The following is a 19658-nucleotide window of genomic DNA, read 5'->3' on the forward strand; positions in this document are numbered from 1 at the left end:
CGTAGATACACTCTCAGCCCCTGGGCCTCAGCCCCTCCTTCCTCTACTTCTGTTGAATTCTCTGCCTTAATAGAACTTTAGAGTTATTAGATGCAATCTTAGAAATGGAAGAGGCCTTCCATATCATTTTATAGGAAATACGCTGAAGCCCAGAGAAGTGGGGGCATTCCCAAGGTCTCATAGCTGGCTAAGGACAGAGCCAGGGACGGGGCCCTGCACTTCCAGGGCTCTGTCCTGGGGCTGCACCCTGAGGCTTGATCACAGGCAGTTTGGGCAGCAGTTTCCCTGCACTGCAGGAACAGCGGGTGGAGAGTAGCCACTGTGTGGATGGATGGAAAGAACACAGGGTGAGGGAGCCCAAGGCCTTGGGCAAGTGGCTCGGCCCCCTGGAGCCCCTGTTCTGCTGCCTCCTGGGTGGGTCACACGTCCGTCACACAGTCCACATGATGGGTGTGTCTCATGTCCGTCACACAGTCCACATGATGAGTGGGTCTCATGTCTGTCCCACAGCCCACATGATGGGTGTGTCACATGTCTGTCCCACAGTCCATGTGATGGGTGTGTCACATGTCTGTCCCACAGTCCATGTGATAGGTGTGTCACATGTACGTCACACAGTCCACATGCATGGATTGGAAGGCAGCTGCCGTCCTCCCTGGCTCTAACCTTAAACCTTTTCTGGAGGCTCCTTTCAGTGGAAGAAATTCATGGTGATATGCTAGATTTTTTCTTTTAGTTTTTGGGGAAGTGGGCCAGAGGGTGGCTCATCTATATGCTAAATAAAGGACAATCCTGAAGTTCATTCTAGCTGGTATTCAGATTGACACCTTGTCCTCATTTGGGGGATGCAGGGTGCTCTTGTAGCAGAAACTTTGGGCTGACAGTCTTGTTTTTAATGATTTTTTTTTCTTTTTTAAAAACTTTAATAGATTTAGGGGGTACAAGTTGAATTCTGTCACATGTATACATTGTGTAGTGGTGAAGTCTGGGCTTTTGGTGCACCCATCACCCAAGTAGTGTATATTGAACCCCACAGGTACTTTTTCATCCCCCCCCAACCCCCTCGTGAATCTCCAATGTCCATGATACCACTCTGTGTGGGGCTGACAGTCTTGAGACCTAGGTTCTGCTCCAAGCAATATCCCTGCCTCATAGAATGACTTTGGACAAGGTACATACTTTTTTGGGGGAGGTGGGGGGTGGGGAGGGCATGCTTTTTTTCCATCTGAAATGAGGGTGTAATCTTTTCATTGCTAGCAACTTCTGAGGAACATCCTAATGTTACCCACGGTAATGGATGTGAATGTTTTAGAAACAGGCATTCTTTACACATACAAGATGAAGTTGTGGGGAATTTTTTAATTGCCGATCCTTGGATAGGCCTGGCTTACCCAATAACAGATTGTCCTAAATCCACTGACTCAGTGCTATTGCCCCCTTTCTTTTGCTGGGCTGCAAAGATGTGACGCAGGAGTTTGCAGTTGGTGATGGCAAGTGGAGTTGTTGGTGATGATTGCTCTTTCACTTGGGACCCCCCGCCCCCCACCTGACACTTCACATAGGTGCTGAGGAAACCACAATAATGGCTGCTCGGGCTCTGCTACCTGAGCGGGTGCACCTGGGAAAAGCTGTGGCTTTCCTGAGGTGGGAGTCGCACAGCTCGTTAGCCACAGCGAGGGTGCTGCTGTTGTTACTGCTGTAGCAGCAGCCGGAAACCCAGGGCTGGGTCCCCAAGGCAGGGGCTCTGTAGGCTTGGGGTACAGGAAGCTGCGGCGTGACCTGTAAGTTCAGTTTGGCTTTCAGCTGACTAATAGTGAGTTCACAGAGCGGACTTTCCCCCTGCAGTGGTCCACAATGAATAAAGCCAGAAGTGAGGTATGTATAATGGAGTTTAATAAATGCAACAGAGACAGGCGCTGAGAAGAAAGGCAGAAAACCACCAACCCCAAAGGCCTAGGCAAAAGAATCAGTGCCCAGTGATCTCAAACTCCCTGTGCATAGACTGCCAGGCAAAAGACAGTAAAAATATTGTTTTTATAGGGGAAAGAAAGGGGGTCGCATTACTATCCCTCCCTTCAAAAACACTTGCTCGAAAGCAGGGCCAATGTCTTTTTTGTACTCTCACTACAGTGCCTGGAATTTAGAGGAAGTCAATTCACATATATTAAATTAATTAACAGAAAGAAGTACCTTTCCTCTGTATTTTACTCTGATCTTTGCTAATAGATTGGAGAGTACAGAGATGAGATTTCAGAAACCCCAATGCCTGCTCAAAGAATCTTAGGGAAGTCAAATATAAACTTGTTTGTAAAGTATTGGAAAAGCAGAAAGTACTGAAACTTTGTCCCCCTCCCTCGTCATGCAAAATGACTTGTGTGGCTGTGGAAGTGAATACAGAGGGTAGGATACAGGTGGGTAGAGGTGGATGCTAGTGTGGCACAAATCTTGGCTTGGTTGAGCAGAGGCTTCCATGTTTAGGTAAAATGACACCTGCTCTTCTTCCCCCAGGGCCTATTTTCCTCATGGAGAATGGAGCTGGAAGCCTTTCGGGTCCCACTTTCTACTTCTGAAGGTAAAGAAAGTCAAAAGGAATGAAATACCATTTTCAAAGTGTATCAGTTGTAGTAAAAAAAGAGTCCTACATCCCTTTATGTCCCTCTATACTTTAAAAAGCAACATATAAATAGGTTAGGACCATAAACCCTCTTCTCTAGGACTTTTGTCTTTCTACCAGGCTGGAGGATGAGCTGGGTTTGTTGCCTCCAAAGAAAAACTGGTTTGTCCAGCAGCCATTCAAACGAGGCTATGATGGGGTCAGCTGGAATCAGAAGTGAGAAGCCCAGGAGAAATCATCTTTTAAAACTTTTGGTTTCTTTCAAGGAATGTGGCCTCCTCTTCCTAGTCAGCCTGCAAGTGAAGAAAGTTGTTAGAGCACCATAGATTGTCGGCGCTAGATGGGATGGCAGGGGTCACGTAGTCTGGGGGCGGCCAGCACTTGCTATGCTGGACCATTGCAGACATCACTAATCTATCGTGGTGTGTTTCCCTTCCACATATGGCGACAGTTCAGCTGGTTCAGCTGTCAGTGTTGGCACAAGTCATGAGACCCATTTGCTCTCCTTTAGTCATGTTTAACTCCTTTGTTTTATAAATACAAAAACCCAGGCCCATAGAGGTGACACACACTGGCTAAGGGAACACAGTGAGTTAGTGATAAAGTCAGGACTAAAACCCAGATTGTTTTAGTGCTAGCGTAGTGCTCTTTTTATACAGCCACTGTGTCTGCAGGACTGTCAGTAAAATAACAAGTGGGCTGGACACCCACTTGGGAATGACTGGGTATGTTTACAGTCCAACACTCGAAGTCTAGGGCTGCACCTAGAACAGGAGCTGGGGCTGATAAGTATTTGGGGTATTGGAGAAGGAATAAGGGGGACGAGCTCCACAGGCAGACCTAGGCCCTGTTTGAATTTCATGCACAAGATTACTTGAAAGGGGAATGTAAGTAACAAGCAAATAATTAATGTCTCAGCCCCAGCTTTGTACGTATCCTGAGTAGCGAGTAGTGGGCTATTCACTACCAATGGGGCGGGGTTAGGTTCTTCCCCAAAACAGGTTGGTCCACACATGGACAGGCTGGTCCTATGACTAGGGAGTGGGGAGCTGGGATTCCCTTTATCTGACAAAGATAGGTTCTGCTTCCCCTCAATATTTTTCAGGCGGAGCTTTACTTAAGGCTTTGCAAATAACCCATGGCCTCTTGGCCAGATAAACAGCAGTGAAAGACTAATTCTCCTTATTTAGCTTCAATTTTCTCTCTGGGGTGGAGGTGTGGTTATTGGCTGGTATATTAGAAAAATAGTACATTATACTACCTAATGGGTTTTGAGTCTGGCTTAAAATGAAAGGGTAACAGGAGATGGGATATTCTTATGCTGCGTATCTGAGATAGCCCACCTTATTAATTCTAAATATGTCTCTATTTTCCCTTCCCAATGATTCTTGGTTTCTTACCATTCCTAAACCTCTTTTCCCCATGTGCAGCATAATTTGGGCGGAGGTGGGAATAAGAAGCGGCTAATTCTTACCTTAAAAGAAAAATAGCTTGGCAGTCAAGAGGAAATTGACAGCAACACTCTTGGCAAACAGCATTCGTAGCCCCAGCACCGTGAGGGACACTGTGTTCACCTTCTCGGTGCGACCTATGGCTGAACAAGAGTGAAGAGAGCGGCTTCAGGGAGAGATGCAATTCTCTTCCCCGAACTGGCTTATAGCGGAAACCAGTCTGCCTCAGATCTCCACGGTTCTCGTTGGCCTCCAAGCCCCGCGTGGTGCCAGGCAGCCCTCGGGCTGGGCTCACACCCAGCCAGGCCAGCTTTGGAAGCCTGTGTTTGTAGCCAGGCAAGCTCTGCTAGGGGGAGTCAGAGGCTCAAGAAACCCACTGGGCTCAGTATGGTTTTTGTTTTCTTTTAAAATCTGATGCTTTTTGACCCCAGTTGACAATTACAGAGTTTGCTTTAACCCTCAATCCTGAGGTTGGCCCTGTGATTTGAACTAACCTTTTGGTTTCTGGCACCTCTCTGCAGCTTGCTTCATTGTGGGTTTTTCTGGTTCCCTTGGTTTTATATCATCTGGAACAAACGTCAGTGGTCAGGGTTACATGGGCAACCAAGAGGCTCAAAGAACTGTAGGGTTTTAAAACTAGAGGAGACTTTAGGTAAGTAAACTGAAGACCAGAGGGGTGACCTGGTTAAGGTCCTAGAGCTATTGACACAACCAACATGCTTCCCATTCTGGGCTTTTTTCATTGCACCATGAGGCCAACATCCAGGCATGCCTCTAGTACGTAGGAAGAACTAGGGTTCTTAACCCCATCCTGGGCTGAACTGCCCTTTGTGTTGGAATTTAGCACTGGATTAGACTACACATGAAGTTTCAGTCCCAGACTCGAGTAGTAGGACTGTTACTCATGCGAAGGAGGCAGTGGTTGGTGAGGAGGAGAGATGGGAATGAAATGAGATGGCTTTGCCTTAGATTCTAGCTTTTCCTTCCCAGTCAATGGCAGGCTATAGCTGATCCCAAGTCTTGTTTCCAGCATGATGCCATATTGAGAAGTATCTGTCTAGAGTTTATATCTCTAACTTGCCTTTCCCCCAATTTTTGTTCCCTATAATCTGTACCCCTTAAAGCCAGATACAACTTACCTGAAGAATTTTTCTTCACTTCAAAGTCTGTGGAGTGCACTATTTCATTGTTATGCTGAACTGAACATGTCACTGAATCTGAATCTTCATACCGACCAAGCTTGACAGCACTGTACTTCCCACTGGGAGTGATGACAATAGCAGGGTCAAATTCTTTTATCTTCTTGGATGATCGGAGATTTATATCCACATTCTTGGGGTAGAAGTTCTTCACCAGACAAGCGACATTTGTTCCATTTTTCATGACGAAAACAGTTGGTTTGGAAGGAGGCTGAATTCCTACAAATATAACAGACTTACTTTGTGAGATGATTATCCGCAACTTTGTGGGAGTTAAACAGTCATGATTAATGCCAATTACCCTGGGGCCAAACACTATGCTCCGGACTTCCGTGCATCCTGTTAGTGACCTGGGCTTGTTAACATTTCCATGAAAGGATGGCCATGGGGAGCAGACATGAAACACAGTCAGTTTGACTTCTAGGTAGGAGCTGCTAAGAGAGGGCTGGAAGCAGAGATGGAAAATAACAACTACAAAGAAATTTCTGGATCATCTGGGTTTCAGTTATCTATGTTTTATTAATCAATCCTCTGGACAATTGAAGTCAGCCTGGATATCTGTCTGCATTAGTTGGTTTATTTTAAATGCATGAGCTTTGGAGGGAGATCAGGGCAGGTGTTCAGGCTTTGCATTATGCCTATTAAAGAATCAAGGGTCTGAGAAGGACTGTATAACTCGCTCAAATGCTCTGAGGATGACGGTGTTAGGGTCACTGCAGCGTGTCATCCCCATTTTATGGACTGGAACAGACCTGCCAAAGTTAAGTGGAACATCTCTGCCTTTAGGTAAATACTTATTCTTTTGTAAAGGACTGCCTACTGTGGAGTTTCCTTTGAGTCGCTAATCAGAGAATAACAGCTATCATTCTCAGGAAGTCCTTATAGACATAAAACTCGTATAAACCCATTTCTTCCTGTTTTATTCTAAGAGGAGCTATGGAATGTTGGTCTCAGTAATTAGATCCCCTCCTGGCCTTCTCGTCTTTCATGCCTCACCTTGGACTGTCATCTATCTGCTACTCTGTATATGCATCCTTTTCTTTGCTTAAAACTGAAAGTCTTGAAGCTTGAGAGAGGTAATAATGATACTTTCACACTGTGCCTTATTGAAGTGTTTGAATTGTGATTAAGTTTTGTGTCCATGGAGACTTGGTTTCTTAGGCTCTTTTCCAATAACTGCTAAAGAAAGAGCCCTGCCAATACCTGAAATCAGGAAAGACAATCAATCTGTGAATGGCCATCTGGATATAGTTCCAATCCTACACTTAATTGCTGATTTTCTCTATTAATTGCTCCCATAGATACAGCTGTTAGTATTTAAAACTTAGGTGAGTTTGGCTTCTTGGCATCAAATGAAAAATATGTTGCATTCTAGCATACATTTTATCTGTTATGGTCTACAATCAAGATATTAGGTATTGCTGAACAAAAAGTTGTTAATGAATGTGTAAATGGAAAATAAATAATTTTTCTAATGCTTTACTCTGAATTTAGGTTTAGGTTTCAGCTATGAAGCTCATGGTAGTAGAGCTACAACCAAATCAACTGGTTATGTCTGGTTGAGAGGGAGTGATTCCTAGTCAGGAAGTTCCTGCTGATTAGCTCTTTGTAAATGGACCATGGCGGATCAGGGCTTTCCTAGGGAATCGACCATTCAGAGGAGCCCCCTCATCATTACCATCATAATTCTCCTTCTCTCCTCTGCTGGGAAGCTCAGCTGAAAGACTAATTCTGTTCCAGTCACTCAGGGCAGGAAACTCATTCCTAAGACTCTGGTTCCTTATAATTTTGCTTTAGCTCTCAATAAAAGGGAGGATTTGGAATTTTTCAAAGGGCTTTCCTGGAACCTGCTTTCAACCTGCATGAGAAAACCATTATTATTTTGTTTCCTTGCATAGCCGAAGCCACTGATAACAGAAACTGATAACCCTAGCATTAAGGGCTGAAACCACAAGTGTTGCTCATTCACCTCCCTTCAGAACTGCAACATTTCTTGCTCATATCCTGACTTTGGTTTGAGATATACTCTGGTTGACTTTTAAGGGAATTATGAGTTAGAAAGGAAACTTGTCCATTAAAAAGAAAAACCCTCCCCTTGTTTATTTAAGCATATGACTTAATCCTAGTCTAATTTAGTTGGGCAATTAAAGCTTGCTGGGATTTTAAAATCTAAATTCATCACCAGTTGTCAATGATCACTTTGGGTTGAGGAGATGGGATTTGAATAATCTGAACAATGGTGAAGAATTTGAACCTTGAGGAAGGTCATGTACTTATGATACTGAGCTCTGAATCTATTACACAGCATTTCGGATAGTGCATAATGCCTTGATTTGGTAAAACATTTTTCTTAGACCATCTTTCTAGGTTAATGTCTATATGTTCAAAATAATTGTTTGTAAGAAAAGTGTTTTATTTAATCAATTTTTTGGCATCTTGGTAACCTAAGAAAAAGCTATCTGATTGAATTAAAACTTTTTTAGAAGAATGGAATGCACTCAATATAGTTGCCACATGTATCCTAGTCTATCTTATATTTGGCTTAAACCAAAAATTGAAGTTGTGTAAAATTGTAGTTCAAAATTTAAATTAAAAACTTAATCATTTATCTTTTGAGAATTGTCAGTCTTTCTTCTTGGTCCACAAATGTTATTATATTTCAACATGTGTTTCAAGTACTATTTGTTTGGACAATTGTTTTATTTTCAGACTTTCTCTTTTTATGAGTATCAACACAATGCTAAGTTTAAGTGCTGGTAGACAATACAAAAAGAAGTGCATACCCTTCCTGAACAGTCTTTCTTAATTTATAAACTTAGAAATCCTCTATGTTTTAGATTCACATAGAGAGTCCAACTGATTCCCTAAGAACTGGAACATCTATGATAGATGTTACTCAGAATTTCAAGACTTTCTGTCAGTATGGGATTTAACTTAAACCCTGAGTTTGCTCTACCTGATTACTCTGACCAGGCTAACCACCTCTCTCTAGAATCTTCCAAGCTGCAGGATATTTTTCAGTTTGCAATGAGGCATGCACATGAGTCAACCAAAGGGACATGCAAGGACGAACCAGCCATCTGGGGAATTGGGTCCAAAGTGTCCCTGCCACTGTCTCTCCCCCGACACCTGAATGCTCCAGATCCTAGTGTAATTCTTCTAGATTTCTTTGTGTTTTCTGGGCTGCTCTGAAGAGTTCAGAAATAAGTGGGAGCTATAGTCTTAATATACAGTATATATATTTAAAATTAAAAGTAGTCACAGAACTACTGCAGTGACTCAGTCTGGCATCTTCACTCTGGCCCACTTCTTGTCTGCCCTACTCCATCTCCTAGTTATAATTTCGTTTACTAGTTATAATTTGTAATGCAAACTGGATGGCAGCCCCAGTCCCAGGACTCAAATTATCCCTAGAAATATAGGAAAAACATCAACTCATGGGGCTCCATGAAGAGTTTGGTGCCAGTTCCAAAAAACATCTGTTGGGTATCCCTGGAGCACATTGTGATGGCCTGGGCTCCCTAGCTGCGTGTCTCAGCCTGGAGACCCTACGGCTCAGAGAACTACAAAGCTGGCCTTGATGAGACCAGGGGGCTGAGGGCACACAGTCCCAGTTCTCTTTTAAGCTAGTAACAGTTGAATTGCTGGACAGAGATGTGGGCATGAAATCTCCATCCACGCTGGGACAGGGCTGAGACAGAGCAAGAAAAAAGGGTGACAGCTGACCGATAGCTGCCTTCAAGATGGAAAATTTAACTCCCAGTTTATTGGGAGGGCCTTCCAAGAAGACCACGGTAGCTTGGGAGTAGGGATGCGGCACTGAATATTGACACTTCTTACAATGAATGTTGGATTGAGGAGAGGAGGGTTTAGAAACAGGTTGTTCTCATATTCTGGTTCCCTTCTCTTGGGTCATAAACACTGCTTTTTGATTAGAAACTTAATTCTCCCCATCACTCAGACTGAGTCTCACAATAATAACGAATCTGTTTTCTAATTCCCTGAGCCCACTGAAAGGCTTTCTAAGGACCTGGGGGTTGAACAAGAAATTGGTTGCTGTCAGGGCAGCCCATTGGTGCTGTGTGTCATGGATGTGGGTCAGAGAAGCCAGTGCTTGTTTTGGATTGCTTATTTTTGTTTTATAATTTCTCCTGACTCTGGACCCAGATGCAAGTCTCAGGAGAATATAGTAATCATGTGAAATAGATCTTAAAGACCATATGAATTATTCTGTCTCATCACCAAAAATCAAGAGCCTAGGGCTAGAGCCAGGCAAAAGAGAATGACAGGTGTGTAGGGCCATTATTCACTGTCAAAATGGTAAAGACTGGGGGCTTGATTGGAAATTCTCACTTCCCCTACCTGAGCTTCACATCATCATATTACACTCCATCACTGCAGGAGAAGAAAACCAGAGAAGCAAATGGAGTGTCACTGGGGAGCGTGGTCAGCGTCCTGGCAGAGGGGCTAAGCATCAGTTTCATCAATTTCCTTCTTCCCTAAGACTCTCAAAGGCATAGCCTCAAAGATTTGATTCTAACACTGCAGATAATTCCAAATTTCAAGTGGAAATGATTTAAAGGGAAAAATGAAACACAATACTTTTTGCTCAGATGCAATTTGCTAAACATCAATCAGATTGCAATCAACTACAACACGATTCTGTTTCCCTCCTTTTCATTGCTCTAGTCTCTCTCCCCTCAAAGATAAGAAAACTCACCAAATCTCACTATTTCCCTGGAAACAACAGGAAATGAAGAAGCCCTATAAGTTTATATTATGTTCTGAGAGGCAGAGGCCATATTCACAGTAGTAGTCACTTCTAGGACTGTCAGACTCGCCACATTCATGTATCTTTTCTCACTTCTTTATTTCTTCTGAATAAACAAAATCAATATCTAGCCAGGTAAGAGGCAGTGCCTGCCCCACTGGACTTGACATTTTGGTGTCTGAAAGACCATTGTTCTCTGAACTGGTCCCAGTGATCAACCCTTAGCAGCTATCCAAACTACCTGAATACAGACCCTGGATTTCCAAACACTGAGACAGGCTACCAGTGGACATTGCCTCCAGGAGAGAAGAGTGACTTCTCCATTGTCCTGAAATTGGGGCTGTGTTCTACACTGAATGAGGGCTCCTGAACCCTTGTGCCGAGCCCCCAGATTCAGGGCTAACAGGGAAGGTGAGCACATAACTGCTCTCAGCAGACCTAGGCCAGGATGAACCCTTGGGGACCATTTAGTCTGAGCCAGCCATGTTTGTTTAATACAAATTCTCAGAACAAAGCAACAAGGGCAAGACTGGCTTCTTAGAGAGAGAGAGAGAGAATGAGAAAGAGAATTTCTTTACTTAACTCCTTTCATACCTCCCCCTTTTCCTACACCTTGACCATGACTCTTTTCCCTCCTAGAGTGAAGAGACTCTCCTCATCTAGACATCTAGAGCTTGTTTTTTCCCTGGTCCCAGGGGGCCAGAATCAGAAGCCTGCCCTAGAGCTTTTTTAGGTAGTTATAAAAGACTTACCAATACCAAGCCTCAGAACAGAGTTTCCAAGCATACACAAAGTATTTTCTTAAGAGAAATCTAATGCATTTGGCCTCAAATTTTACCCTGATTCTTTGGAACAAACAATGGGTTTCCAATTTAGAACCAACCAACTTCTCCCAAAACCCCACTCATTCAGGACAAAGCAGCAACAACTCTAAGGGAATATACCCACTGAGCTATAGTAAAACACACAACTTACTTGGTTCCACAATGAGTTGAGTCCCCTTTCCAAAGAAGAGCTGTGCTGTCAGTGCACTACCCTGGGCATCATTACAAAAAAACCTCACCACCGATTTGCCGCCTGTCAGTCCAGTTCATCTGTCTGGAAGGGGGTGGGTGGAGGTGGAGACATAGACCTTTGCAAAGGCTTCTGAGATCTGAGCAGTGTGTTTTGGCAGCTTTTTTGATGTCTGCTATCTTCTCAGTGTTGACATTTAGGAAAGTCCCTAGGTTTTCTGCTGTTATCTCCTCAATCTGCCATCTCTTACCCCTAGATCTCACTTCAGGATCATACTTTCACAGGGAGGAAGGAATCATTTTGGTTTTGCTGAGAATTGCCAAATGGCCCTTGTCAGCAGAAATGTAACTCTAAGGCTCAAGTAAATCAATCACAACAGGACTGTGTCTCCACGGGAGGTGGAACGATGTGATAGTTGGAGCAAGAGACACTGATACAAAAGACTTGGGGTCTGTCCAAAGATCATAATAATCACAGATACTCACCATTTGCATAAATGCTTTTCTATTTAACAAACAGCTGGTGTCTATACCACCTCAACAAACATTGTAATAAACTCTATGAGGTAATATTATTAGATCCATTTTACAGATGAAGTCTCTGAAGCTAAGAGTGCTTCAGTGAGCGGCTGAGCTGGGCCTCCCTCTCAGGTCTCTGGACTCCAGTTTCCATCTGTGGAACCAGAGTGATAGAATAGGGTGGGAAGGAACCTCAGTGGTCACTGTCCAAACCTCTGTGGTCACACGAGGGCTAATTAATGGATGCACAGGGAGAGTTTTGACTCTCTTTCCATTAAATCACGGAATTCCTTCCCAGTCGTAGGATATTCACACCATTGGATACCCTTGCTTTTTCTATCAAATTGTTCCTAAGAATTGGTCTGGGGGATAAACAGGATTGTAGTGTGCTAAGTTGGAAGATACCTTGGACAACTTTCAGTCTAACTACAGGGAAACTAGAGTGCAGTGAAGTCATGGAGTTCATCAGTCACTGAGAAGGATTGGAACTTGGTCTCTGAATTTGGTCTCTGAACTTGGTCTTGTGCTCCTCATTCTACCTCCCATCCACCACCTAGAAGTATTGTAGGGTGGTTCTGGTCATGGTCGTGGCCTGGATCTGTACGTGGTGAATGCATCGATGTTAAGTAAGCAGCTCTCCAGAGTTAGCCAGGTAGAGGGAAGACAAGGAAGAGTCTCTAGGAAAGGCAGTGGATCAAGAAGCCTGATGGAAGCATATACCCTGCCCTGGATTTTATCAGAAACTCAGTCTCTTTTCCTCAAACCATCCCTTGCTAAATTACCTGCTGGAGAAATTTTTCAACAATCTGAGAAATGTTTCCCAACCTGGTGATGTAGGAAGATATCTAATAAAGATAATTGCCAAACATAGTGATTATAAGAAGGAAAACCAGGCTGGGCGCGGTGGCTCACGCCTATAATCCTAGCCCTCTGGGAGGCCGAGGTGGGTGGATCGCTCGAGGTCAGGAGTTCGAGACCAGCCTGAGCGAGACCCCGTCTCTACTAAAAATAGGAATAAATTTTTTGGACAACTAAAAAATATATGTAGAAAAAGTTAGCCAGGCATGGTGGTGCAGGCCTGTAGTCCCAGCTACTCGGGAGGCTGAGGCAGAAGGATTGCTTGAGCCCAGGAGTTTGAGGTTGCTGTGAGCTAGGCTGACGCCATGGCACTCACTCTAGCCTGGGCAACAAAGTGAGACTCTGCCTCAAAAAAAAAAAAAGAAGGAAAACCAAGTTACTTATGTAGTTCTACCTCCAGAATAAGTTCTTTTGCCAAAGATCAGGATTCCCACACAGCTGTTATACCTAATCCAAAAACTGCTTTGCTTTTCTCTTCTGTTTATAGTAACCCTAGCCCCAGTTGCCAAGGCATGTGATATCCATCGGATGGGATTTTCTGTCCCATCTGGCCGAACCTCTTTTCTCCTCAGTCTTTGGGGTTGTCCTTCAGGATGGAGCATGAGATGGCTCCAATGTCAAATAGAAATCTAAGCTTTTGCCCGTGTCACAATCTGACAGAATTTGTGCTCTGAAGGAGAGGGAATGAATGTAGACTGCAAAGGAGTTATTTGGTTTGATCAGGAGTAAAGAAAGGTAGAATAAACTCTATGAAGTGATATTATTAGATTGGTTATAGGGTAGTGGTTCCTAAACTTTGGGCTGCATTTAGGTGGGGCAAAGACCTAGTGGGTTATGTACACCACTCATCTAGCCTTTTAGGGGAATTCCATCTCATATCCAGAGCTTTGCATCATTGCCAAGTATTATGCAGCAGCCAGACTTCTTAGTACAAAACAGAACTAGATTCTTTAGTTCATTTTAATAAACCATTCATGAATACCAAATTGTAGCAAGTTTTCATGAAACACTCACACTTAGAAGACAGTTAAAAGTGTCATATGTAAAAATCAGAGTCTATGAGATTGTCTGTATGCCACTCATAAAACCTGAGGAGGGAATGTGCATTTTCAGGTCAGTTTGTAACCCATGAAGGACTGCACATCATACTCTGAGAGTCACTAACATGGAGGGTGGTTTTCAGTTGATATGAAGTAGAAAGATGTCAGAAGATTCTATCCCTTACTAAGTTTGTAATCTTGGCCAAGTTCCTTAAGCTCACTGAACTTTATCTGCCTCCTTTATAAAATGCAGATAATATCTTCTATATTGGTAGGTTGTAAGATTAAATGAAAGGATGTATGTAAAGCATTCTGTAAACTAGAAAGTTTCGATGTAGTTATCAGAATGTTTGTTAGGGGGAACAGGCATGGTGGCTCATGCCTGTAATCCTGGTACTTTAGGAGGCTGAAGTGGGAGTATCGGTTGAGGCCAGGAGTTAGAGACCAGGCTGGGCAACAGCGAGACCCTGTCTCTCCAAAAAATTAAAAACTTAGCCAGGCATGGTGGCACATGCTTGTAGACCCACCTTCTTGGGAGGCTGAGGCAGGAGGATCCCTTGAGCCCAGGAGTTTGAGGTTGCAGTGAGCTATGATGATGCCACTGTACTCTTAGCCCAGGCAACAGAGTGAGACACTGTCTCAAGTAAAAAAAAAAAAAAGTTTGCTAGGGTGATACTCAGAGAAAATAAGTTTTACCTGAAGCAGGGGGGATGTAATTCACTAAGAGCACAGCTCCCCAGGGAAAGGGTTGTTGAGAGAAGTTGCTGAGGAAGAACAGAATCCTATTTTTTGGTGTTCTTGAGATGAGGAGGGTGCTCACTTCTCAGGGCTATGGGTGAGGACTGGAAACTAGTCCTCTTTGGGTCTTTTCTCTAGGTCGGGTGTGACCTCATTCAATTCTCCAATATTCCCTCTTGAATCCAAAATCATAAGTCTTACAGTGGCCTACAAGCCACCCTCTCCCTACGCCATCACAAACCTGACCTAATTTTTTCATTCTGTCCCCATCACTCCCTCCCTCCAGCTGCATGTCCTCCCTGGGATTCTTCATACAGCCCAGGTAGCACTGGGTCCTCTCTACCCGGAAGAGCTCTGCTCCAGATGTGTGCATGGCTCGCTTAGCCGCCCCCCCAGGTCACTGCTCAAATGCCACCTTTCCAACAACGCCTTCTACGATTCTTCCATTTAAAACTACATACTGCTTCCTCCCACTAGTATTCTTTATTCTCCTTCCCTGCTTTATTTTTCTACGTAGGGCTTATTACCACCTCAAATACTATATATTTTATGTATTTAGTTAGTTTACCATCTGTCTTTTGCCATTAGAAAGCAAGCTCCAGTACGGCATGAACTTCTGTCTGTTTTGTTCTTGCTGCTTCCCTGGCACCTAGCATAGTGCTTGGCACATGATGACAGTGACTTGTCACAGGCTGCAGAGCTGGGACTCAGGCTTGGCTCTGCAGATTCCCAACTTACTTCCATTTCTATTTCCTTTGGCCTTACACCACTGATTCATTCATTCCTTTATGCATTTATTTACTTATTTGACAAACATTTATTTAGTGCCTTCAATGTATTTGTAGATATAGTAAGAAACAACTCAAAATCCCTGCTCTCATGGAGCAAGAGAGACAGACCATCCATGAGCATACACAGTTTCAGGTGGACATGAGCTACGAACAATATAGCAGGAAAGGGGTCTGCAGAATGACAAGGATGGTTGGGAAAGGCCTCACTGACGGTGACATTTGGTAGGGACCTGGAGGAGGGGAGGGAGAAAGTTATGTGAGACCCCTGGAGAAAGTGGTTCCAGGTCGAGGGATCTGCAGGTGCAGAGGCTGTGTTCTGGGAGACGCCCATAAGGGCGGGAGGGAAGGCCAAAGATGCCAGGGAAGAGACAGTGGGAGGGAGGAATGGGAAAGTCACCTCTTGGAAATTTGGAAACATGTTGATGAGCCCAGAATTTTGTGAACTCCTCTTTCTTGGGGGGAAGGGTAATGCTCTGATCATCACCTGGACCTTGCCATGTTTAGGGACCCTCCGCCTCCAGGGGTGTGCTGTGAGGGATGGGCCTCACCAGGCTCCTCCTGGGGACAGAGAAGGCCTCTGTGGGTAACTGGTTTTGGCGTGGGGGCAGGAGCTCTCCTTCAGTGAAGGAGGTGGCGGGGATGGTGCTGGAAGGGAAGCAGCGTAACTTTTGTGTAAGATTCAACTTGGAAAGGAACTCATTAGCGGCCTGAGGTGGAGGCTGGGCCAGGCAGGACAAACTTCCACCGGTGCCCCAATTGAGCTGACAGAAAAGCAGAGTTCTTAAGAGCTCAGGTCCTGGGATCAGACAGATGATTCAAATTATGACTTTGCTAAGCTGCGTGATCTTGGGGAACTCCCCTGAGATTCAGTTTCCTGATCTGTAAAATGCAAGTGATGGTACCTAATTCCATACAATCATGGTGAGAACTGAATAAAATGACATTCATTAAAATGCCTACCCCTGTGGCCTGATAAACGACAGGCACTCAGAAAGCAGTAGGTGATATAATGACGACATATGATGATAGCACTCCATGCAGATATTGCCGGCAACCTTGGCTCCTTTCTAAGCCCCTGCCATCGTCACTGTCAGAAGCACACATTTGCATTGCGGCACTTTATTCCACGCTGTGTTGCCCTGTTCTCTGGTGCTGTTTTACGAAGGTAAGTGGGGTCCTCTGGTTTACTCTATCCAGAGGGCTGAGATGTGTGACGGGACCTGCAGTTGTGGGTCTGTATAGACCCGTTCTGTTAGTTTTGTGCTACCTGGGAGCCTTAGGAACTTGAAAGAAGCTTCTGAGGAAAGAGAGCATCAAAAAGCTTCGGAGAGGATAAAGGTCCTGGGTTTGCAGTGCTGCCTCTTTAATCCAATATTAGTTGTCTAAAAAAAGGAGGCACCATTCAAAGGTATCCCGGGTCCTGCCCCCTCTACACGCCCTTTATCTTTTCATTTCAAAGGATGATAAGAATACACCAGTTCAGTGTTTCCCAAACTTCAATTAATCACATCTTCTTTTTTTGTTATATCCATCTGTCATAATCTGCCTAATAAATGTTTTAAAAATTTACTGACTTTTTAACTTAAGATGTAATTAAAAGGAAACTTTAAGTCATGTGGGTTTGAAGCTCTAGTTATACTATTCTTATGTTCATTAAAAAAGTCATTAACATGAAAGGAAAGTCTATCCATGTACCATCTAAAATCATGTGCTGTGCGCTCCACACTTAGGGATATACTGAACCAAGTAAATCAGTAAACAGAGGAACTTAATTCATTAGGAAGAACTTGGCGAACAAAAGGAGATTAGGGAAATCACTCATTATCTTTTGCTGGAAATGTGGATAAACTATTATTTTAGGGAGAGGTTTGAAAGCCAATGAAGTCTAAAGACAAGGGCCTGAATTAGTTGAATTTTTAAAATCTTTCTAAGATTTTGATTTTTTAAAAAAAGCCTGAATGTGCCTGCTTTGGGTGTCCCTCTCTTTCTCTCAGGAGGCAAAGTCCCTCTCCTCCCCGCAGAGTGTGAGGTCTGGGGGCGTGCAAACCTGTCCTTCCCCGGCCTCCTTCACTGCATACACCAGGGCCACGCAGTCCTCAGTTTCTGAGAGAGAAACTAACTAACATCACCCTCTTCCACCCAACCTCTCTAGAGCCTTCTTTTACCTTGAAAAACACAGGATAATGCCAAAGCCCTAGGGCAGGGTGTGCTGTTTTTTTTTTTCTAGCAGCCAGTTGGGCAGATTTAGGACCATGACCCCTACTGCTAGACCTCCCTAGGACCTTTGAAATGGGTTTTGATATTGGTTTATTACATTCTCTGGCTTAAGATTAATATGCACCAACTGGAAGCTGCTGCCAGGTGGAGACCACTGTCTTTTTTTTTAGCAAGATACAGTTGAATTCAGATTTCACTTAAACGGATACCAAAAGATGCCTTCCTGTGTTAAACATGATTCCTGCATAACAGTTAATAGTGAGTGGTTCCCTGCTCTCTTTGTGAGGAAGATGGACACTATGCGTCCTTAGGGAACTACTCCTGGCTACGTCCTAGGGAACGGCAAAGCATCCCTTAGTTGGAAGCGTTACACATTCACTTTGTTCTGCTTGGAATCTGGTCTCAGTGAGAACCAGAATGTTCCATTTTTCTCACTAGTAACCTAGTTTCCATTTGCAGCTCAAACCATTAGAAATAAATGTCAGGAACACATTCCTTTCTTCTAAAGAGAAACATAGCAGCACAGGTGACCACTTGCTCTGGCCTCACCCTCCAAGCCCAGAGATGAATGTGTTTGGTCTAAGGAAGGTCAGAATTGTTTATGTCTGGAGTCACCTTGATAGAATCACCCTGACTCAGATCAGCCTCATTCCGGGTCAATTCTGATTCTGCTCAGGAGTTGGGTCGATGACTCCGGTTTCTACAGCTGGACCCAAATCCCATGAATTGGGCAGAATTCTCTCACTTTTCTCTGAACTGTATGGGTTCTTTCACATCCCCTAAAGACTATTTTTTTTACAGAAACCTCCCCACCCCTGCCTGCTATGGAAGGGATTAACCATAGTTCATGACTTCGCAGGAGTCGTCCTCGACACAAGATCGGTACTATTTCACCTGCTTCCTATTTCCTGCTATTTCTGCCTTCTGGATGGAAGATGCCTTAACTCCAAATTTCAGAAAAATGAGTTACTTACCTGGTTCCACAGTCAGATGGGTTCCTTTTCCAAAGATGAGCTTGTCTGTATCATAACACAGCATGTGAGGGCATGCCAAAAACCTCTACAGTGTGCCTGCCTTCCTTCTCCCCATTAGCTTTAGGACTGGAGGATCTTTAGGGCTTTGCTCCTTGAAAGATGGCACTTGTGGCTTATCCAACTGGTTCATGAGGATTTAATCAACTGCAGATGGAGATAGGTTTGCTCTTGGGAGGCTGTTGTCTGAGGAGTATGCAGGAGCACATATTCCTATGGTGAACATTCCCAACACGGTACACATTATGAAGTGCTCTGAACTGTTGCTTTCTGTTGTTTTAGATTGTTCTCACTTCCTAGACCTACATTTAACTCTCAGCCTCGGAAAGCTGGCCCCATCAAGGTGATGGGTCTTGGATCTATAACTATTCCAGAGTCAAGGCCTTTAAGTCACCAGTGCTACTATGAGGGCAGATAATGTGTGACACAGTAAGAGGAGACAAGGTGGCACGAAGCACTGGTCAGGTATGGGTGAGTCACAGAAGAGCCAGCTTTAGAATCAGCAACTATGGCTGGTGATTGCCTAAAAACAAATCAATCTCTCTTCAAATCCATCTTCCCAAATTGCAAAGCAGAGCACTTGGGCAAATCTCTCTAGGGACTTGGATTCATACATTCCATATGAAGTAGCTCATATAACTCTCTTTTGCAGTAGAATCAGCATGAAAGCAAGACAGGAATAGTTTTAAAGAACACCATTTTGTATTCCCAAAATGTGCTGTGAGAAAATGTTGAAACTCCAGTTTCACCCAAGGGAGAGCAGCAGGGAGTGAGAGGCCAGCAGCTGGGGTCATCTCCCCCGGTCCAGTCAACTTCAAGGCCTCCTTTCCAGGCCACAGAGCAAGGAGGAAAGCTGCCTGCTGTGTTCATTCCATGAGGCACAGGGCCCGGCCTGAGGATTTCCCAGGGAAATGGCACTTTTGCCCCTGTAGTTTTTGTACAGGTCTCTGTGGGTTTTGTAGCACTGTGCGTATCCACCCAGTCACAGTGCTACACAGCTTTACAAAAACCTCCCCTTGGTTTTGCACTATGAGGCCTCTGAGAAGCCTCAGAGCCAGATGTTCTAATTAAATTATCAAACGGTTTTGGCAGTTAGGCCGGGCCAGGCTGGCTCAGGTGCTCCTCTCTGAGGCTCTTCTGCCCCACTGGCTAGGTCTGCCCTGGGATTTGCAACTAGGGTGGACTTTTAGAAATCATCACATCCACTCTTACTTATCTGTGCTTTCTCGCCAGTCTGCCCTCAAATAGTCTCCTACCAAGGAGTCTGTTAGAAATCTGAATATCTCATGTGGATTTTACATGCTGTGGGTGAGGCCAAAAATGTTTGTGGCCAATGTGATTTCTTCTGTCCCCTGGTAAGCTTTTGAATCACCCTGCCCCAACCTGCTTTATGCTTGAATAGTGTTATACAGTGTT

The 19658-nt window shown here is 44.2% G+C and overlaps 1 pseudogene and 2 gene segments (V, D, J or C); all 3 read right to left on the reverse strand.

Moving 5' to 3' along the window:
• The window catches only part of LOC123620673, a 477715-nt gene that overhangs the window by 78857 nt on the left and 379200 nt on the right, over nucleotides 1-19658 (reverse strand).
• The window catches only part of LOC123620697, a 362704-nt gene that overhangs the window by 31753 nt on the left and 311293 nt on the right, over nucleotides 1-19658 (reverse strand).
• The window catches only part of LOC123620833, a 54520-nt pseudogene continuing 36733 nt past the window's right edge, over nucleotides 1872-19658 (reverse strand). The window contains exons 4-8 of the transcript XR_006728965.1: nucleotides 18186-18230; nucleotides 5205-5483; nucleotides 4560-4631; nucleotides 4089-4208; nucleotides 1872-2907 (exon numbers count right to left, since the gene is read on the reverse strand). The product of XR_006728965.1 is annotated as an immunoglobulin epsilon heavy chain-like (transcript). The remainder of the gene's footprint in view (nucleotides 2908-4088; nucleotides 4209-4559; nucleotides 4632-5204; nucleotides 5484-18185; nucleotides 18231-19658) is intronic.

This window comes from Lemur catta, chromosome 1 (genome assembly GCF_020740605.2).
Source record: "Lemur catta isolate mLemCat1 chromosome 1, mLemCat1.pri, whole genome shotgun sequence".
Lineage (NCBI taxonomy): Eukaryota > Metazoa > Chordata > Mammalia > Primates > Lemuridae > Lemur > Lemur catta.